Source organism: Echinops telfairi, unplaced genomic scaffold (assembly GCF_000313985.2).
Source record: "Echinops telfairi isolate 266 unplaced genomic scaffold, ASM31398v2 ScPeMD7_8;HRSCAF=38, whole genome shotgun sequence".
Lineage (NCBI taxonomy): Eukaryota > Metazoa > Chordata > Mammalia > Afrosoricida > Tenrecidae > Echinops > Echinops telfairi.
The window spans coordinates 2,320,519-2,337,616 of record NW_022103905.1 but is presented as its reverse complement, the minus strand read 5'-3'; the positions used below and the strand labels follow the sequence as shown (position 1 = coordinate 2,337,616).

Genomic DNA, 17,098 nt, shown 5'->3' with positions numbered 1-17,098 from the left:
TGGATCAGTGAGGGGGTGCCATGTCTCATGGTGGGACCAGCCCTATGGTCCTCTCTGTGCATTGGCTGCTCTGAGGAGGAATATCATCCTTGGGGCTTGGTGGGCCAGGATGCAGTCCCTGCCCCTCTCTCCTGCTCTCTTAGTTTGCTCCTGTGTGTTCTGAGAAGACCCACCCCTCTCCCTGGACTGTATCTTCAGTGTATTCCTCTGTAGTGCATTCTTCCTGGGAGGGGGTATTCATACATCCCTGAAAATATGACTGCTGGTTCAAATCCAACTTTTAGAGTTTGCTCTCTGTACCGTTACCCTGTTACTGAGTAGGCTAGTAGCCTATTAATTTTCATTATTGTACCGCACTATTAATATGTTTCACTTGTATGATCTCTGATTTTAATTTAAATTTTATTTTAAAGAGTCATTCTGAATCTGGCAAAGATGAGCAGTAATGTATGCCTTCAACATGCTCATTAGTGAATAAATACACAAAAGTTAGAAAAGTGTGTTTTCATGTTAATGCAAACGTGTGCTTAAAATAGGAAAATGAACAGTACAGTAGGATCAAGCAGGAGTAGCTATACACTTCATAGCACCAAAGGTCAAATGAAAAAAAGCTCGACCTTACCTAATCAGCATCTGCTGAGATGATCACGTACACTTGTAAGTAAAGATGCTCAGAGAAACCAAAGAAAGCATGTTGACTTGGTCTGGAAGGAAACAGGGTTACAGGAAGGAGAGGAGGGAGGACAGTGAGAACCAGAAATGACAGGTGGATGTTCCAGGCGGGGACCCTCCTGTTTTCCTGTTTTCCGAAAAGGCGGTATAGAGGTTAAAGGGCGGCATCACGTTGATCAGAGGTTTGAGACACAGATGCTTGTTGGAAGGAAGGCAGAGACAGAGAGTTTAGGGGTAAAAGCGGATGATGATGATGATGATACCTATCAACATTTCACTTGACTTTTATGGAATGAAGTGGAAGCACTTGATGAGGCTTCTAATCAACTGCAGCCTCTCCTCACGATGCAGGAGTGGCCCTTGTCAAAATCTTAGCAGAGCAGAGAGAAGGGAGGAAGGCAGGGAGCGGCTTTTTACCCTTGCCCGAGACTCTGCAGAAGTCATTATTCACCAGGCATGGACCTTCCTTTCATATCTACTAAAGAAGCAACAATTACTTGGGCATCTAACTTCTTGCGGGTTTAGTTGTTGGCAGGTGCTGTTGTGTTGGTTCTAACTCAGAGCAACGCTGGGAACAACAGGACGAAACGCTGCCTGGTCTGATGCCGTCCTCACAGTTTGTTTTCTGTATGTTTGAGGCCATCGATGCAGCCGCTGTATCGGTCCATCTTGTGGAGGCCCTTCCTATTTTCCCTGCCCCTCTACTTTATCAAGCATGCTGCCCTCCAGGCAATATGTTCAAAGTAAGTGGAGTGAAGTTTCGCCATCCTTGCTTCTACTGAGCACCCTGGTTGTGCTTCTGACAAGATAGAGTTGTTCGTCATGGTACTTTCAATATGGCTTGCCAGCACCGCCACTCAACTGGTTGGAATCTTCTTTCACCTTCTGCCGCATGCTTATGATGCTACTGAAAATACGATGGCTTGTGTACCTCAGTCCTCAAAGGAACATCCTTGCTTTTCAACACTGTAAAGCGGTCTTGGGCAACAGATTTACCCAGTGCAATGCATGGTTTGATCTCCTGACTGCTGCTTCTGTGAGCATTGACTGTGGATCCAGGCAAGACGAAATCCTGGACAACTTCATTCACTCTTGTTTCCATTTATCATGATGTTACCTATTGGTCCAGTGGTGAGGATTTGGGTTTAACTAGCAATCAGAATTATCAAATGGTAGAATACCTATATGCCCTGGAGCCAGGTTCTCAATGCTTCAGCTTTGAATTGTCAGATGCTGCTGATGAAGAAGTAATAGGACTCCAGAAATAGCTACTAAATAGATATATAAAGCAGGGGAATTTGGTATGAAGGATCCGGTGGCACAGTGGTTAATCCCTTGGCTGCTAACTGAAAGATTGCTGGTTCAAATCCACTCAGTGGCTCTGCAGGAGAAACTGATGATCTGCTCCCGTAGAGATTACCGCCTGGAAAGCCCCCATGGTTGTTCTCCGTCACTTGAGCTCTGAGTCAAAGTGGACTGGAGAGCGCCTCATGACAACAATCCAATGGAACTGTGCGATGAGTCTGCTGAACACACCTACGTGCATTATGACCACCGTCATTTATTCAGTCATTTACTTTGAACTTTTCCTTAACTTTAACGAGTAAAAATGTCTTCCTAAGAAAATTTCTTCATAAGAAGCACACCAGCCTGTGTGATCATGAGGTGTCATCAGGCATCAGAAAACCCTTAACAAACAAACAAACAAACAAGTAAACGAAAACATATTGTTGAGAGCAAGGGGCGTCGGAACAGAGACCCAAAGCCCATCTGTAGACAGTGGAGCATCCCCCCACAGAGGGGTCACAGGGAAGGGGTGAGTCAACCAGGGTGCAGTAAAGCACTGATGAAACCCAATATTCCTCTGATTCCTTCAGGCTTCCTCGCCTCCCACTATCATGACCCCAGTGCTCCCTCTCACTTTGAACTAGACCTGAATATGTGCACAGGTGTAGATAAGAGATAAGAGCTCACATCCCACAGAATCCAGGAGCAGGAGTGGGAATAGCAGTACCAGAAGGGTAGGGGAAGGGGGGAGGGAAGGGAGGAAGGGGGAACTGATCATAATGATGGACACACAACCACACACCCCCATCCGGGAGAAGAACAACAGAAACTATGGGGGAAGGGAGACAGTAGTTAGTGTGAGATATGAAAATAATAATAATTTATAATCTATCAAGGGGTCATTGGGGAGGGGTGGGAAGGAGGGGGCAAAAAGAAGAGCTGAAATCAAGGGCTCAATAGAAAGTAATTGTCTAGAAAAGAATTATGGCAAATATGTGCAAACATACCTGATACAATTGATATATTAATTGTAATAAGAGTTGTAATAGCCCCCAATAAAATTATATTTTAATAAAAATTATTCATAAATATAAAATATCCACCTAGTCCCAACAAATAAAAAACCAAACTGACAGGTTTTTTGTAAGTCCTAGCAACTTACAGGACAGGGTAGAACCGCCCTGTGGGTTTCCAAGACTGTAATTCTTTACTAGAGGAGAAAGCCTCCTCTTTCTCCCTTGCAGTGACCAGTGGTTTCAAGTGACGAGAAAAACAAACCTTCTAACTCCAATGAATTTGAATAGTGGAATCCCTAGTAGTGTGGGAGAAAGATTTTGGGATAGGACACGGTTTTCTTCATTCATATCCCTACACATACTGTAAGACTCCTGGTGGAGTATTGGGTTAAGCATTGGGCTGCTAACCACCAGATTGGTGGTTTAAACCTGTCAGGTGCTCTGTGGGAGAAAGATGAGACTTCTTCTATAAAGAATTACAGGGCCCCCCAACCCCCCACTATCATGATCCCAATTCTACCTTGCAAGTCTGGCTAGACCAGAGGATGTACACTGATACAGATGGAACTGGAAACACAGGGAATCCAGGGCGGATGGTCCCTTCAGGACCAGTGGTGCGAGTGGCGATACTGGGAAGGTAGAGGGAAGGTGGGTTGGAAAGGGGGAACCGATTACAAGGATCTACATGTGACCTCCTCCCTGGGGGACGGACAACAGAAAAGTGGGTGAAGGGAGATGTCAGACAGGGAAAGATATGACAAAATAATAATTTATAAATTATCAAGGGTTCATGAGGGAGGGAGAGTGGGGAGAGAGGGGAAAATGATGAGCAGATGCCAGGGGCTTAGTGGAAAGCAAATGTTTTGAGAATGATGAGGGAAATGAATGTATAATGTGCTTTACCCAGTTGATGTATGTATGGATTGTGATAAGAGTTGTATGAACCCCTAATAAAATGATTAAAAAAAAAAAAGAATTACAGCCTCCACGAAACACTGCATGACATGGAAGGACCTGGAAATCAATAGGGTGAGTGAAGTAAGTCAATCACAAAAGGACAAATATTGTATGAATCCACTACTATAAGAAGAAACACCAATCAAACAAATCTTAGGAACCAATTCTTGAACAAAAGTTGAGAAGGCTACCTACCGGCCATGAACATCACCTCTCTTTTTCACACTTCACAAGAACCACCTTGAAGGAGACCTCATGTGGCCTGGGGTCACTCCTTCAAGACGGGGTAAATGAGAGATGACCATCACTTGAGGCTATACAGCATCAAGACAAAGCTGGGGCAAATCAGTGGGCCCCACAGGAGTGGAAGGAGAATCTTGCTGGAAAATCAACCTAAGACCAGGGGAGGGGACCATCTACATTTTGGAAGAGAGGCTGATAGTTCTGTTGATGAGTATGGTGGGTGACCGGGGAGAAGTGACCTCATGGAGGGAGGGAGGGAGGGATGCTAAACTGTGATTATAGGGAACCTAGGGGGGCAATGGACCAGATTTTATGTTCCTGGGAAGACACTACAAATAAGTTTCTACCCAACCTTCGGTGAACCACACCAGGGACTAAGCACCATGATGATCATAGAAACTGACCTTGCAGGCAGCCTGGCATAAGCCAGGGGCAACACCAGAAGGACTTAATATAGAGGCTCAGCTGAATGAACTGAGCCCTATGTCAAAGTTGCCTGCACTCTTGGTCTGTGGACTGGGGTACTTGGATGGGAGAGGAAGCAGAGAGTGGTCGATGTGGGACTGTGGAAATGGTGGTCATTCGACCTTGGCGGGAACCCCTGGCTCAGTGAGTGTCCAGTGGAAAGGGACCCAGCATCACCATATATTTCATAAACCTTGATGCCCACCTCACAGTGGCATGACAGGTTTCGATGTACTGGGCAGGGGTCTGTACTTGGAAGAATTAATCCAGGAAGGTCCCCACTTGTAATAATCTCCATACTTGAGTAAACAGCACAATCGAATGGGAGATTGAACTGTGTAGGGCAATAACTCAGGGGTGGAAGTATAGACAGACTCCTTTTACCGGCGGTGTCCGGAGGGCTGTGTCATTGGGAAAATTGACAATGTTATCGGTTCAATCACCTTATTGGCAACGTTGTACTTTTTTGTTTCTATGGGTTTTTGGTTTCCTGCCTTTAGTCCTGTATGTTTGCTGATTTGTTGCTGTTATTGGTGTAGTTGGTCTTAAAGGGTTTTGATTTTGTCATTATTACAGCCGCCAAAGTAAACCTGAGTTGTGTATATCCCATGGATGTGCAGATGGATTCTGGGCTCCTACTTAACTCTAGCCCCAATCCAAGAGCAGCTTAATACTCACCTTCATGGAATGATCACTGAGGATAAGGGTGCTACAGCAACGTGTGGTGAAGAAAGCAGATGGTGCCCGGCTATCAATTGGAATAGTGTCTGGGATCTTAGCGGCTTGTATTCAAACCTTTAAGCAGCCATCTAAGTGAGGAATCAAGGAAGTCCACATGGAAGAAGCACACCAGCTTGTGTGATACAATGATAACGATCACAAAATTTAAATATGACGAAGGGAAAAGTATCAGAGCTACAATTATGAACACCCAGTTGGTAGAAGGCTGTGGAGGACAGTGGGAGCCCCAAACCCATCTTCAGAGTAATGAGTTAGAAGAAGCCTCTGGCAGACCCGGGCTAGCCACAGGCCAGGGTCTAGAACAGCCTTCCTATCAGACAGAGATTGTAATCTTGATTAGGCTGGATTGAGCTTGATACTTGATCAGTAGACCTCCCTCTTGAGTTAACCTGAATTTGTTCTAAGTGCAAGCACCTCTTGTGTGTTCCATGACAAAAATTTTCCTACTGGTTTTTTAAATATTGAGGGTGGTCTTTTGTTTCTTATTCATTATTTGTATTTTTTATCTTTATATTATTATCATTTTATGTTTACCACTTTATTTCAATTTTGTTTTTCATTGTTTCTATTGGGTTTCTCAGGTTGTCAAGCCCAGAAGGATTGGATGCATAGAGATAATAACTGATGCAAAGGTTTATAGGGGATGTAGAGGTGGGGGGTGGAAACTAGGGAAGGTGAGGGGATTTGGGGAGCAAACAATGAAGGCGGATTGTGATTACACAACTCATTTTAAAGGCGATTGAACCATGAGGGGAGGGGCGGCGTTCTATCATTGATTAAAAAAAAAAAAGAATGACAGCTTTGGAGATTGTATGGAGCAGTTATACTTAGTTCTATAGGTTGTTGTGAGTCAGAATCTACTTAATGGCAGTGAGAAACCCGTTCTACCTATTTACTAAGAAAAAGAAAGACACCAGGAGGGAGGAGGGAAGGAAAGAGGAATCCTGAAGCCAGTGTCAGAGTACCTAGTAAGCAGGGTAAGCAGGAGCTTACTTGTGCTTAAAACCACAAGATTAGCAGTTCGCAACCACCAGCTGCTCTGCAGGAGGAAGATGAAGCTTTCTACTCTTACAAGGACTTCCAGTGTCAGAAACCCACGGGGGAAGTCTTTTGCTGCCCTGTCAGGTCACTGTGAGATGACTTACTCATCAAAAGAATGCTTTCACAGTTTTCCAGCACATCAAAGAATCTGCTTCTGGTCTGGCTGGCATCTGTTACTTACCTACAGAATCAAAGACTCTTTCCAAATTTACAGTCCCTAATAGCCCCGGTAAATAAGATAAGCATGAGCATGCTTGTGCTTACTCACAATAAGAAACAGGATGATAAATGGAACAGACAGTGCATGCAGTTGTCCGGGAGTTCATCTTGCTTGGATCCACAGTCAATGCTCGCGGAGGCAGCAGTCAGGAGATCAAACCATGCAGTGCACTGGGTAAGTCTGTTGCCCAAGACTTCTTTAAAGTGTTGAAAAGCAAGGATGTTCCTCTGAGGACTAAGATGTGGACACAAGACATGGTACTTTCAATCGCCTTCTATTCATGTGACAATTGAACATTGAAAAGGAAGAGCAGAGAAGAATCAATGGATTTGAATTGTGGTGCTGACGAACAACATTGAAAGTACGGTGGGCTGCCACAAGAACAAATAAATCTGTCTTGGAAGGACAGCCAGAGTGGGCCTTGGAGACAAGGATGGCGAAACTTGGCCTCACCCATGTTGAACGTGTTTCCAGGAGTGGCGAGTCCCCGGGGAAGGCCATCTGCTCAGTAAAGCAGAGGGGCCACAAGAGGAAGGCGCTCCACAGGGACTGGAACAGGGACTGGCTCAAACTAGTGAGGGTGGCGCAGGAGCGGGCAGTGTTTCCCTCGGTTGTCTACAGCGTTGCTGTAGGTCAGGACTGACTGAGCGGCACTTCACAACAACAAAGGCTCGCCCAAGTGATCGAAAGCTCAGTATAAAAGTGAAGTAAGTAGGCTTTCAATTGAAGTCCATTTCCAGAGGACACGGTTGTTTTACAATGGAGCATACGTGGTGGGAGTGGACGGTATGTAGAAGAAAAGGGCAGCGTGGACAGAGCTAGATGGGAGTCTCCTCTGTGGTGAAGGGAAAACTGGCTACCGCATATCAAGTATATATTCCTGGAAATCATCAACGGCAGCCATTTTTGTTAGTGTTGTTGGGTGCCACTGAGCCACGTCCAACTTAGTGACCCCCAAGTAGGACTGCCCCAAAGGGTTCACAGACTGTGATTGTGACCAAAGCAGGTCACCAGCTCCTTCTCTGTTGGGGCCACAGGTGGGTTCCAACTGATGACCTTTCTGTTAGCAGCCAGACTTCGAGCTGCTTTACTGGGAGGGATCCTTGTTGTAAAGTATGCACATCATTTATTATCTCTTTAATTACTGTGAATCACCACGATGATTATCCATTGATTACGTGTCAGATTATTGTGATGTATAATTTTCATAGAAAACGTTCCATAATCTTTGTATGCGTTCTGTATGATTGCTGTCAATATCAACCATTTCTGGTGGAGAACGGATATCGATGGCAGATGAGGCTTTGTGACACTCTATAAATCACAGTATTCCCCTCAGCAATCATTTAGTGAAGCAATGTATTAGTTTGTGAGGGTATTCCGGTGAAAGGCAACGTTGCAACCTACGGAGGTTTATGAATTGGAGAGTTAACATCAAATCAGCATGCCCATGAACCATGCTAAAGTCCTGTGATGCATGCAGGACATGTTGGGAATGCTTGATTTACGATGAGGGTGGCCGAGGGAAGCTATTTGCAGGAAGTACAGTTGGACCGTTTTGAATGACTAAGTAGCCCCTGGTTGAACATAGAAGTTGGTGGAGCTGAAAGACGTTGCTGGTAGAAGAAATAGCATGAGACGGCCGAGGCTTTGCTGCCTGGTTGATTCCTAACTCCGGGGGCGGGGGCATGGGGCCCATCCATGGGACGAAGAGGGAGGCAGAAAACATTATATTTCATCCTGCTGACAAAGAGCACATGATCTACCCACTGGAGGCGCATTTATTCTTTTGTGCCATCCGGGTACCGTTTAGGGAATTGCCCACCTCTACCAATATACAGCTTGGTGTGCTAGTGGTTTGGTAAAATTAAAGTATCCCACCAATGAGCAGTTTACTCTGTTCTTATAAAACCAAGACTAGCACGTTGCTTTGCTTTCTTTTAGCCGCCTTTATCGATAACATGCACTTTGCACAAGTGCTCAGGAGGTATAAGGCCATCATGCTTGGTAAAGTAAAGGGCCGTGGAAAAGAGGAAGGCCCTTGCAAAGATGGATTGCCACAGTGCTGCCATGGTGAGCTCAAACATAACAATAATGGCGAGGAGGCACAGGACTGGGAGGGGTTTCGTGCTGCTGTGCATAGAGGTCACTGTGTTTTATAGTTGTTTTTTTTTTTTTATGGAAGCCTAAAGGTAATTTTAAGGACGAGGAGTCTTCCAAAAAAGCACCTAGCTATTTCTAGATGTCATTAGAACAATATGATTAATTGGTGATGACTGGTTTAATGCTTAAAATTAGCTTGACAAGCTCTGTTCCAGTCTAGATCTCATTCACTAGGGTCTTGGTTGAGTAAATCATGGTAGTCTCACAATCAGATACTATTCAATGTTAAACATGAAATTGTAGAAGAATATTATGACAGAAAGATGCTCATGAGAGTGTTAAGTGTAAAAAGACAGCCTACAAAACAACATGAATGACATGGTTTCACTTGTGGTAAAAAGTGTATGAAATGGGTTAACAAAGCTTCAGTAGCCTGGGAGAATAAAATAGTAGCCTGTATGAATTCTCCAAAGGATAATAATACTTTCTGCCCTGCCCCGATCTATCAGATTCCATTTCATCCTGTAAAGTGGCCCCTGTTATTTCAGGGAGACCTAACTGCCAGTAATGGTCACCCTGAAGTCCTAGCGACGTTAAGATTTGTCTCAGCCTTGTTGCTAGATGTTGCTCTTTGTGAGACCCACTGAAGGCGCTGCGGAGAATACCAGGATCTTCCAGAGCAGCTGCCTCCTCTGTCTCTCAAGGCCTCTGATGTGGGGGGGTCACAGAGAAGCGTTGGGTTTTGTTCGGAGATGAAAAATCGCTTCCTAATACTTACCTGGCAGGGGAGCTACCATGATCACGAAGGTGGTTTTCCCAGGGCGAGGCTTATCCATTGCACTCCGGCTGTGCTGACCCCTGCGATTTCCCCCAATGTGGGAAACTGCGTGATTTGTGGTAGTGGGGGACTGCGTTCGCGCCCTCCCCTAAAAAAAAAAAGAAAAAGAAAAACCGCTTCCTTCTCTGTTCTGATCTTCGTTGCCAGGGGCTTGAACCAGCTGGAAACAACCTGTTTTCACTGTCTGAGCGAATTGCCCCGTCATCTGCTTCATTATTCACACCCGAGACCTGAGAGGCATCTGAAACTCCCCCTTCTCCCACATCTAACCTGTAAGTTCTCTTTATTCGTCTTCCTTGAATCTTGAAAACACCCACATTTTTCACCTGTCTTGTAACTGCTCTTGCAGCATCTCGTGCACCTTTCCTTCTCTTTGATTTGCCCTCCGCACTCCTGTAGGGTACCGGGGATCCCTGACGGGGTGCTGGATTACGAGTTGGGCTGCTAGCTGCGAGCTCAGCAGTTTGGAACAACACCCTCCTACCCCACTGTTACCAAGTGGATTCCGGCCAATCGTGATCCTATAGAGTTTCTGAGGCTGAACGTCTTCATGGTAGCGATTCCTCATCTCCTCTTTCTCGTGTGCAGCCGCTGAGATGATGGCTTTGAACCATCAACTTTGTGCTTAGCCGTCCAACGAGTGCTCCTTTGTAACCTCCTCGAAATTTTTCTCTCTATGTCTGTGTACACACACACAAATATATGTGGATGGGTCTAGATACGTATGTGTGCGTGTGTGTTACATGTTGCTTTTATCCCAATAATCTTCCTAAGACTGGGTCCCAGTGCCACCTTGTCTGAGAAGCTTTCCCCAGGCCCTTTAGACTGAGTTGGGTGCGTGTGTGTATGTGTGCGTGTATTTTTGTCATCTTATGTCACTCTGGGCTTATTCCTATCATGACAATTCACAATGATATTGAGATTGTAGGCTTATGTGACTCTTGCGCGAGAATGTTCGGTCTTTGAATGAAAGGTCTGTCTGAGTCTTTTATCTCTGCATCCTGCATCCTGAGCTTCTCGCACCAGGCCTGCTGAGAGTAAGTGATTGGACTCAGTCCCCTATCAGCTATGCAAATTACCGCTTGCTCACATCGCCAGCTTTGAATAAAAATCAGGTAGCAGGTAGGAAAAAGATTCGTAAGATAAGCTTTTCCCCTTTTCTGTTAGGCACTCATGGACATTTATTTTTGAGGTCTGCTTTGACTGTGTGGTTTTCTAGGCAGCTACCCATTAGCTTCTCTGTTCATTGTTTCAGTGAGTGATGGGCGGGATCAGGAGTATACAGAGCAACCCGGGGCAGGGGGAAAGGATTGGGGAGTGTAGAGATTTTACAAAATGCTGAAAACATGGGTGGTAATATCCGGAGCAGTCAGGTTCCCAGACTGCGTTATTTATCAGGTTATGAGGAACAAAAGACAGAAGGAAATGGGTGTCTTATTATTTTGGTGGTATTGGATTTTTTTTTAAAGTGAAAAGATATTGGAATGGGCCAAGGTACTAGGCAGGGATTAAGGGCACAGCAATTTCTTTTTTTCCTCTTCGGTTTGATTTTCCACTCTGAGAACTGGAAAATAGATGGGAACAATTCTTCAAAGACAGAACTGCTCCTAAGTCTATTCTGGAGACTCCCAATTTCTCAACAGCTCACTCCTGGTTCTCTCTCTCTCTCTCTCTCTCTCTCTCTCTCTCTCTCTCTCTCGTGGGACGCTGAATTTGTCAAAAAGGGGATTGAGCAGAGCTTTCCAAATTCCTAGAATCAAATTTAGACATGTAGGCCTATCATTGCATGAAAGGAACCCTGGTGTTGTCGTGGGCAAGTGTTCAGCTGCTAACTGTGAGGTCAGTGGTTCGAACCCACCAGCCTCTCCACAGGGAAGCGATGTGACATTCTGCTGCGGTAAAGGTTACAGTCTTGGAAACTTGATGGGGCAGTTTCACTCTGCCCTGAAGGGGTTCTGAATCAGAATCAATTTGCTGGTAATGTTTGTGTGTGTGTGTGTGTGTGTGTGTGTTTTAAATCATTAATGAGCTTTTACTTTAGTTCCATTTGCTTTAAATGGAGTGAGGCAAAATCCTAAGCACACCATTTAAAACCCAGTTCATCCAGCTCTTCATCTTGAAAGGTCAATCTTTATCGCTCCATTTACGCTGCACAAACATAGTTGTGGCCATGAGAAAAGAGATCTGAATCAAGTAAAAATAAAAACAAACCCAAAACCCTGTAGTCCAGCAAAGTGACTGTCGTCTACTCAGGCACATGACTTGAGCATCATTTGAAAGGCCCTTGAGGTTTCTTTTTTTAAAGGCTTTGAAATCAGAAATTCGCAATTGACTCCAGAGTCCTACAGGCCTGCTTGATTGTCCTTTCAGCTCCGGGATTGTTCTCTTTCATTTTATCTGCCATTTGGGGTCTAGTGAAGAAAGGAAGAGAAAATAAGGCAATGTGAAGCTAGATCGTAAATTTACATATTATGGAGTGGTATTTTTGACTTACAATTTGTGATATAAATTAATTTCACAGCACGGCAGTCCCTAGGTTACAAATGAGATCAGCCCCTGTGTCTTTAAGGATTTGTAATGAAGTTACAACGGGTGCACACAGCTCTTACTTAGTATGGTGAGTACGCGCTGGACTACAATCTGCAGTCCAAACCCACCAGCAGCTCCTGGGAAAAAGATGGGGCTTTCTAGTCCCATAAACAGTAATGGTCTCCAACCTCACCGGGCAGGTCTACCCTGTACCATGGAATGTACTGTGAATCTGCATGGACTCGATGGTGTGAGTTCGGTTGGGTTTTAGCATGAAGTAAGGCTTCAAGCCTTTTCAATGGTTTAAGATCTGCGCTTGCAGCAAATGAAGGTGATTCTGTTGAAGAATTTGTTGGGAGTGGGGGTTGATTCATTTGTTCAAGCTGAGGGCAAATAGAAGTTGTCCCTAAGTTGGATGCTTGTAACCTGGGGACTGTCTATAGTTACTTTTCACACAGCACAGTACAAAATTTCTATTTTAACACGTGTTGACAAAGTAGTAGCCAAAGAGTGTGATTTACCTCTTAGAACTTTTGTCGTCACCGGTAGTTAAGATTCTTCTCCTCTGTTTTGTCTGTTTCCTCTTTATCTCCCAAACTTAAATTCTGACAAAGCAGCCTTATGGTTCATTTTAATTGTCTGCCTCTGAAATTGTAGGCTAGTATTTGCAGTGATAGGGAGCCCTAGTGTTGTTCTGGGATACAAGTTGGGCTGCTAGCCACAAGGTCAACAGTTCAAAACCAGCAGCCGCTCTGCAGGAGAAAGATGACGCTTTCCCATCCTGAAAAGAGTTGCAGCATTGGAAACCCACAGAGATCCTTCTACCTGTCCGACAGGGCTGCTATGAATCGGAATAGCTTGATGGCCCCGAGTCTGAGTCTCACGTATTGATAACTTAAGGTCATCATGTACGTTGAGTGAATGCCTGATTTTTGCTCCCCAAATATGAAGGCCTTTTCATATATTCAGATGATCCACAGTAATTTAAAAGGGGGAAATCTGAAGCCTCCATTCCTAAGGGAGGGTATCTCATAGGTCACAAATATTACTCTTGCATTGACATTGATAGATTGTTCTTGAACTTTTGATCAGTGGAGAAAGCCTTTTAAATGTACTTACTCTGGTGCTTTAGGTAAGTGTTGATGTGCATGAACTATGTTTTAAAGGTTGACAGTGGGGTCATAAGGAGGCTCTGACCCAGAAATTTAAGAATAAAATTATCCAGAGGGTTTTCTATTTCAGCTCTACATAAAATTTATATATATATACACACACAAATTACATATATATTTAAAATCCTGTGTATATTAAAATAGTGTAGAAGTTGTAGTTCTGTGGATATTTTTTCATTGGAAATATTTGGTTTAATGTTTTTGAAAACGGAACAAATGTATATGTGTGCAATAAAAAAATGATCTCTGTCTCATCCCCAATCTCCACTCTCCTGATGTCTTAGTTATCTAGATTACTACTAGAACAGAAATACCCTAAGTGGGTAGCTTTAATAGAATGAAATTTACTCACTCACAGTTTAGGAGTCTAAAAGTCTGAATTCAAGACTCCAGCGCTAGGGAGAGGCTTCCCTCTAGCTGCCTGCTCTGGGGGCAAGCTCTTGTCTGCTCTCAGCATCTGTGGGCTTGACGTCCCTCAGAGATCTCCATGTATCTTAGCATCAGTCTTCTCTTGGACTAGGAGGTTCATAGCCCAAAAGATGCTCTCCGGCCGTGGCTCTTCCGTGGTCGTGGTAAGAGAGCTCTGCTCACTTGTTTAGTGTCTTTTATACCTCACACCAGATGAACACAAGGTACACCTAGTTCTGAAGATTGCATCCTACCTCATTAACATAACGGCCATTAATCTTGCCTCAGTACCATCATAGAGGTTAGGATTTACAACATATAGATTAATTACATCACATCACAAAATGGAGGATCATTACATAATACTGAGAATCGTGGCCCAGCCAAGTTGATACCTGTTTTGGGGGTGCAAAATTCAATTCATCACACCCAGCTTGCTCTGTCAGAGGCAACTGCTGTTACTGTTTTCTTGTATATGTATCAAGGACACTTTAAGAGGTATATTCCTATAGTTTATCACAGTACCAGACACAAAGTGGGTATAAGTCAAGATGATGTCAGATCTTATTTTCATACTTCCACGTGGTAGGATAGAGGTGAGATTTAGAGGTTCTGCATGGAAAGGGAATGCCTTAGAAGCAGCCACCTATCTGAATCTTACAACTATTCCTCAATTTTTATACATGATCTGTTCCTGGAGAGATAAAAAAATCAAATGTGTGACTATCAAACACTAGGTCACACGCTTAAAGGGAGGTTTGAAGTGCTAAAACTACAAAAACCTTCGTCTTTACTTTTAAAGCACAATCCTTGATGACCTCTAGTTACACATTTAGAAATGTATATATTTTTATTACTTTTCAAAATTGGGCTCATCACTGACTAGTCGGTTATGCGGGTGGATAACACTCATCTTTCTCAATACCCCTAAGACTTGCCTGTTTTCCTTAGTGGTCCTGCTGTAATGACCCTGTGCCGGCTAGCAGACTTCCAGCCGTCCTGGTGCTCCTTTCCTGGGGAGTACTTCCAGTATATCTTGTGTTGCTCCTGGCCTCGTTTAGCTAATGGCCACTAAAAGAAAAGAAAAAATCAGAGGGGATTTAGTGAATTAAAAAAAAAGTTACCTTTAAAGACTATAGAAGCTGGTGATCATGCATGCAGGTATAAGGAGTATTCAGAATTTGAAAGGATAATTCCCAAACTTATTGACCATGGAACATATTAAATGTAAAAAAAAATGTAATAAAGAACACATGAGATATATAGTTGATACTTACAATAAAATGTAGCAAAATTGTTTTTTAGAAAGGAGTTAGTAGTTGCACGAAATTGTCACAATTTGATTCTTTTCCTTTTTTTATAATAGGGTCTCAATTACACAAATAAAATGTTTAATTGAGAGGAAAAATAATAATAAAGAATTGCAAGATAAAACAAAAATGTCTTCATCGTTTTTTGGAGGGGCAGGGTTTTAAAATAGAACCCAACAACACTGAAAGTGAGAACAATGTTTTGTGCTTTTCTGCCCTTTAGTTTTAAGAAGAATGCTGAGACAGTTAGTTTATTGTGCCAGCCTGGCCGATAAACACAATTGGGATTAATTGAAGGGCAAAGAGATAAATGGCTCGGTGAGCCTCGTCTTTCTTGTCTCTCGCTCTTTGATCATCAGACCAGTGTGCGGCTACCTTGCTTGTTCTATGCCTCAATTTAGAGGCTACACTACCTGTGGGACGCCTAGCCTGTGGACTGTGTCGCTGTAAGTTGAGTTCCCTTTAAGACCACATGATTGAAATTTACATCTCTGGAGCTGGGGACTGACGGTGACCTGGCTGACAGTTGGTGACCTACCTTGCTGTTTGCTGCTGTGCTTATATAGCCTAGCTCTCTCTACAGAAGAAGACCTGGAAGCCCTCAAGACTTGAAGGACTGCTAGTGTCTCACAACTCTTGCACGGGAGTGAGTTGCACTGAGCCATTTGTACTGCTTTATAATTTAACTGTTCATTTCTTGTACTCTGTATCTATCTATCAGTATATAATTTAACTTCATTTCTTGTGTTATATATCTAACTATCTTTATAAATAAATATATAAAATTATCAACAATCTGGTTTTATCTCTCTAGAGAACCCTGTCTAACACAAACACGATTACTTATTCTGATCTTCATGCACTGCCATTGGTCAATTCCAACTCATAGTGACCCTATAGGCCAATGCAGAACGGTTCTGGTGGGTTTCTGGGGCTGTAATTCAGGAGAGGAACAGAAAGCCTCCTCTTTCGCCCTTGGAGAGGCTGGTGGGTTTGAACATACAACCGAACGAAATACTGCCTGGTTCTGTGCCATCCTCCTCCCCGTGGTTGCACTGAAGCCCGTAGTGATAGTTCTGTGTCAGTGCATCTTGTTGACTGTCTTCCTCTCTTCGCTGCCTCTCCATTTTACCAAGCCTGTCCTATTTCAGGGAACGATAACTCTCCTGATAACATGTCCAAAGTACATGAAGCAAAGGGACATTCTGGCTGTACTGCTTCCAAGACAGAATGGCGTGTTCCTCTAGCAGTCCACGGTACTTTCAATATTCAAATGCATCAATTCTTCTTCAGTCTTCCTTAATCAAGGTCTGACTTACACATGAATACGAGACATTTGAAAATATCATGGCTTAGGTCAGGTGCACCTTAGTCCTCAAAGTAACATCCTTACTTTTCAACACTTGAAGAGCTCTTGTGCAGCAGATGTACCCAGTGCAGGACCTGGTTTTATCTCTTGACTGCTGCTTCCATGAACATTGATTGTGGATCCAACTAAGATGAGATCCTTGACAATTTCAATCTTTTCTCTAATTATCACGATATACTGATTGGTTCTGTTGTGAAGGTTTTGGTTTTCTTTACATTGAATACAATCCATATTGAAGGCTGCGTTCTTGATCTTCATCAGCAAGTGCTTCAAGTGCTCTTCACTCTTTTTAAAATCATTTTATTAGAGGATCATACAACTCTTATCACAATCCATACATACATCAATTGTGTAAAGCACATTTGTACATTCATTGTACATTCATCATTCTCAAAACATTTGCTCTCCACTTAAGCCCCTAGCTTCAGGTCCTCATTTTTCCCCTCCCTCCCTGCTCCCCGCTCCCTCATGAGCCCTGGATAATTCACATATTATTATTTTGTCATGTCTTGCCCTGTCCAGCGTCTCCCTTCACCCACTTTTCAGTTGTCCATCACCCAGGGAGGAGGTCACATGTAGATCCTTGTAATGGGTTCGGTTCCCCCTTTCCAACCCACTCTCCCTCTACACTCCCAGTATCATCACTCATACCACTGGTCCTGAAGCGATCATCCGCCCTGGATTCCCTGTGTTTCCAGTTCCTATCTGTACCAGTGTACATCCTCTG

The 17,098-nt window shown here is 43.7% G+C and overlaps 1 protein-coding gene and 1 non-coding gene across 2 annotated transcripts in view; both read left to right on the top strand.

The window, feature by feature from the left end:
- FRMD5 (FERM domain containing 5) overlaps positions 1 to 17,098 on the top strand; it is a 348,700-nt gene that overhangs the window by 37,785 nt on the left and 293,817 nt on the right.
- Positions 9,516 to 9,674, top strand: LOC115868209. Its single transcript, XR_004045475.1, has one exon. It is a non-coding gene; the product is annotated as a U1 spliceosomal RNA (small nuclear RNA).